Source organism: Cricetulus griseus, assembly GCF_003668045.3.
Source record: "Cricetulus griseus strain 17A/GY chromosome 1 unlocalized genomic scaffold, alternate assembly CriGri-PICRH-1.0 chr1_0, whole genome shotgun sequence".
Classification (NCBI taxonomy): Eukaryota; Metazoa; Chordata; class Mammalia; order Rodentia; family Cricetidae; genus Cricetulus; species Cricetulus griseus.
The window spans coordinates 207,276,280-207,282,279 of NW_023276806.1; positions in this window are offsets into that span (position 1 = coordinate 207,276,280).

The window sequence follows — 6,000 nt, forward strand, 5'->3', positions numbered from 1 at the left end:
GAGATAACAAGCTCTAGAGCAGAGATTGGTTGGTAATCTGTCTTTCGGTAGTGAACAAATCTAGTCACACATCTGGATGTTGGAAATAAACTTTCTTTGGAATAAAGCCCCCTGATTTACTTGTGTGTTAGTTGCAAGACTTTGAGTGGCAATGAGAGATTTGAGAAGTAATGTCTGAGAATGCATACTCTACAAGTCTAAAATATAGTTTGTATGATGAGTGATGTTTCTTCTCTTGTTATATAAAATATTGTTGCAGCCAAGTATTGAATTAATGGCAAAATTTACAATGCATCAGTAATAAAGTCAACATACCCAATAACCTTTAGCCCAAATGTCACAATTGGAAGCTGTATCTATCCTTTTACACAATTATTTGAAAGAAACATATGCGTTGATTGGACCTGCACTTATATTCCCTCTCTTTCAGTGTAAGTATTGTGGTATTTTAGTGAGGTAATAAAACATTTATTTGTATCCAGCTCAGGATGAGAGATCTCAAATACAGCTCTGTTCATGAAAGGTGCTGTTCTGAGAGAGCATGAAGTCCCATATCTACTGTGCAACTCAGAACTGCTGTTCTGTCCAGTCCTCATGGAATGCAGACCTGTGCACCCCACCTTGCAATTCATGAATTATAATCTCTGCCTATGTTATAGAGGTTATTTACTTCACTTCTTGGCAACATGTCAAATAATTTTGCAACAAGAGATACACAGAAAGAATGGAATGCATTACTGCACCAAAAGAAAAGTAGAATTCAAAATGATTGTGTCACTATTTCCCTTTTTTGTATGAATTTGAGAGAACAAAATACTGTGCTTAGTCAGTTATTCCAGTGAATGACTATTTTCTTTACAAAGCACAGAGATCTCATAAAATATCATCATATCAGTTAAAATCTTAACTATATATTCAATCAATGAGAACATTAACACTGTGCTTTAAAGTCCCAGTTTAGATGCAGATGTCAAGCACTGGTTATCCATACCGTAAACAGGTGAAATTTACTCAACTATTTGCCTTTGTGGTTCCTGCTATGATGGCATCTCTTTCTCCATCTGACACATGGCTGCCAGGTCTTGGAGAATCATGACCTCCATACAAGACATCAATATTCAACCTGCAGAGGGAGAGGTTACTGAAAAGTTAACCTTATTCCTTCTGGCACTTTCTTTTATCATAGAGGATATCAGTAGTAATCAGAAGGTCTTACTCATAAAAGCAAGTCCTTGTTTGTAGGGGGCACCCTAACCACACCTCCTAGCAGCTGGGTACAGGTGTGCCCAACCATGCCCACCAGGGTGTGGTCAGGGGACGTGAGGGAATTTAAGAGTGAGGGGATACATGTGGTAGCCCCTTCCTTTTCCCTGATTCATCAGCTTGCACTACTTACTATGTTTCCTGCCGGCTGGCTAGGTGCTCTGCAAGTAAGGCATATCCCTAATAAATATACCCTAATATTATCTGGTTACATATTGGTAATTCACCACTTATACTTGTTCACTCTTAAGTTGTTTTTCTTTAGAAAACACATTATAATGATCATAACTGAAAAATAACTTTAAAAATAACTTTGTTTTGAGAATGGATGGTGGCTTCTAGGTGTTCAAGGAAACACTGCCATCTGAAGAAATCATGAGATTTAATAAATTATTGAAAGTAATTTATTATCTAAAGACTAAGGTTGGTGCTGTATGTGCTTCAGGATCCCTATATCAATATATCCCCTTAGAATTCGTGCAAATAAGATGAAAGCTGAGCCTGAGACTTTGTATTAATTAATGTGTCTTTATTTTCTTTGCTTCAATGTCTTCATCTTTCCTCTTCTAATTTTTCTTCAAAACCTATCAATTTTAAATTTTAGTTTTAAAAGTTGTGTCTGGGTATTTAAATAATAAAGAAAACAATTTCAGGAAACAAGGACATTTTATTTAAATAACAGTGAGTATAACTTTTGGAGCAATACATATATATTTAAGACTTAAATATCTAAAAGTTCCTTCAGGGTATTTCAAACATCAATTATCCAATGTTATGAGACTGTTCAATTATTGGATGACAGTGACTATTTTTATATTTTGGGTCTCTAAACCCTTTGGTAATATTTTAACCATTTCAATATAAAATAACTAACATAATTAGTCTAGTATTACATAGAAACAGTCAGCATTTATGATAACCTTATTTCACATTAAAACTTAAGGTTTCATTACTTGTCTTAAGATTACTCAAATAGTATCCTGGTAAAAACTTAAAGATTAGTATTCATCCCAACATGAGAATAGGATATAATCAGCACTTTTTTGTAGTTTTCTGACAAGAGTGATACATTTGCAACAAAGATAATCTTTAATAAAGCTGCACTGTAGATCTTCCTCAATGAAAAAGAAAATGTCATTTTTGATATAAATCTCCATAGTAACTTTCTTTCCTGATAATCACTTTTTTATTCATTTCATGGTATCTAAAATAGTTGAAGCATTTTTTCTTTAAGGAAAACAACTGTTTTATCAACTTATTTTGAAAAGGTGACCTTTATCTTCTAGAAATTTGCTTGTCTCACTCCAAGATCAAATTCATAATTTAATCACTGCAGGAACTTACTTATGAATTCGAGAAGATTTACAGTGATTTGACACTAAGTTGTCATCAAATATAGATCATGCTCATGAGTGCACCTGCTCCATAAATAGGTCAGAGCTCTAAGTACAGTTGCATTTTTATCTTTTAAAGTAATTTTGAAGTTTTTAAATTATACCAACTTGAAAATGTAAGAAAAAAGTGCTAATGTGCAATTTACTAATTATGAAATTGCTAGTCATCCTAAAAATTACTATTTTTAAAATGTTCATCTCTGAGCATTTTCATTCTCTGCTTTCCTAATAACAGGAATTAATGAGCATGAACAAGTAATCAAACATTATCTGTGTTAAAGCGTAAAGTGGAACATTGTGTCTCCTGCCATACATTTTCCTGTCCATATGGTGGAAGTACAATATTGGCACTGAAGCCTGAAAGTCCATCTGGACTAATGCTAATTTTTCTGGATAAAGCAAAGCTTTCTAAATCAAACCATCTGTTTGTATGCCTTAAAAGGACCTGTAAATAAAATCAAGCAATATGTACATGTGAGAAGAGAGATCAGGGTGAGCTTGACACTGATTACCCCAATATAAAGCCAATTTGAACACATATTGACAATTGCTGAATGCAGTATTTTTGCTGCTTTCAACTAATAAATGTTACTTATGGCCTATAAAAACAGCTAATTCACACATTTGTCTTTAAGACTCAAAGCTCATAAAACTAACAAGACCATGGCATTTGTCAGTCAAGCTAGCTACTCTATTTTCAACTCTACCAAAGAAAACATTACCTTCCTTCTTTTGTTGCTTTATTTTTAAAAACTTCTAAAAAAAAATCTATCAGGCTAAATCTTAAACAAGAAAACACAAGGGCTGAGAGTGAATAGATTCCCTTGGGAAATGATGAAGGAAGATAGTTATAGAAGTTGTCTTATTTGTGGGGCCACTAGCAGTGGAACGAGTATTTATCTGTAGTGTATGAACTGGATTTTGGAGCACATTCCCCATGGAGGGTTACCTTGCTCAGCCTAAATACACTGGGGAGGGCCTTGTTCCTGTCTCAGTGATGTGACAGACTGTCGATTCTCCAAGGGAGGCTTCAACCTCTCTGAGAAGTGGATGGGCGTGGTGGGTTTTGAAAAATGTGGGGTTCACAGGAGCACAGGAGGAAGAGGGACCTGGGGTTGGTTGTAAAAACGATTATTTAAAAAAAGAAATGCAAAAATGTCATATTTACCTATTATGAAGACACCTAATATGTTGTAATTGTCAGAACTGTAAATGGCTCCCATGTGGTTACTTGTTGAAACTGAGTATTATTCCTGTAAATATCTTAACATCACAATGGCTAAACTGGCTTTTCCCAGTATCCAATACTAAATTACTCTTAAATGTTTAGGTTTTAAGTTGTCTATAGGTGTAACACAGTAAGGTCCCATCTCTGTGGGATCTCAGAAATGACAGCATCTGGTCAAAAGGAATCAAAAGAAAGACCCCAACCTAATTAATAAATACAATCATTAGAAATGCAATAAAGAATCCATATCTGACCTAAAGGAAAGGTTAACATGGTTATTTCACACTTTTAAAAGAGGAGCAAAGAGGCCATTCACATCGTGTTTGAGTCAACAGAAACTGTGAAATCATGTAGTGTTATTTAAGATTGCTATTTTTAATAATTTTCTTTTATGTGTAACTATTTGAGAAGAGGGTCAGTGGGAGGTGAGAGAAGACGAAGTAATGGGACAATCAGTACAGGCAAAGAAGACTGTGACTTTGTGTATGAGTGTGTATGTGTGTATATGTGTGTGCAGGTTTCAAATGAAATACATCATTTCACACAATGAATGAATACTAATAAAAGCTGCCAAAAAGAAAAGTCAATGAAAATTCGAGATTTGTCAATGATGGCTTGATTTTACTAATGGAAAGAAATAAAGTTTACATGGATGAAGTTCTTAATATTTATCTCATATATGCATATTCCAAAAAGTCTATATTTTGAATTATTATGGCCCAAAGATTTGATTGTAGAATTGGATGGTTAATTGTATTATATTTTCTAGAAACAATAGAAATAAAAAAATATATTCTCAAATTTTAATATACATTTGTCTTTTACTCTAGTATCAATGCAGTGTTGAAGCATATCTATGTTACATATTCTAAAAATGGATTAACTTCTAGTACAAGATTTTTTTCTGTTTCTACATGAACTGAGAACACTAACCCATTCCTTTAGAAATAGTTCATTTTTCTAAAGGGATTTCTGCAGCATCAATAAGCATATTTGTGTGTATCTCACCCATTTTAAATCTTGTGAAATAATCAGTCTGTTATATAGCCATCTATGTGTATAATAGCTACTGTCAGCCATGGTGTTAATACATGACTAGAATTTTATACTCTTTGTCAAAACTGAAAACAAACATAGCTTTCTTATTTTTAATTTTTCCATATTTATTTCTAGATGTACATATCACCAATTAATATATTTCTGCAATCATATACATTTATTCACTCTTACCATGCTAATTAGAATAACAATACCCAAAGCTGTGTGTAGTAGCACATAATTTGTAATTGCAGCAATAGGAATTAGAAGCAGAAAGAACCAAGAGTTCAAGTTCATCTTTCAGTTCTATTGTAAGTTTAAGGCCATGACAATCTACATGGAAACCTCTCTGAAAAAATAAAAATACTTTCAAAAAGGATGATAATGCTGAAAGCATATGCTAATGCTCACAGACAATTGGGTTCTTCATTGCATTGTGTTTGCTTTACTAAAAATGCTCTGTCTCCTTTTCTAATTAACTCTATCTTTTCCAACTTAACATTTTATTCACAACACCTCCATTTTTGTGAACATGTTAACAGCCTTCCTCTTCCCTCTTGGGGAAAAGATTTGGGAGTCTTTAAAAAGTAAAAACTAAAGAGGTAAGTTACTTCCTGGAGAGAAATAGCAGATGATTTCTGTAGCACAATATGAAATGAAGAAAAGAGTCCTATTTTCCCACCACAATGAACATTAGAGTCAGGCCTGAGTGTGCATGGGACATTTGACATGTCTCATTAATCTAAATTCTACAAACCAAGCAAGACTTTCATGTGATAGGTAATAACAAGTCTTTTAAAAGACAAACTCTTAGAATAAGTGGGTTTTTTAGTATATCAGGATAATGATACTTAAATGAATATGTGTCATCAAAGCATATATTCTCTCAGTAAAGCAAAAGATCCGAAAGCCACCAGGGTGCTGAATTGTAAAAAGTGAATTTGACTTAAGGTTTTAAAACAGTAAAAAGAAAGATTCAGTTTCTCTGAACAAATTACCTCACTCCAAGTGATTTAGTGAATTGTTATACTATTAATTTCAATTTGTGTAGGAAACAAAGGTGAATTCTGAGGATAA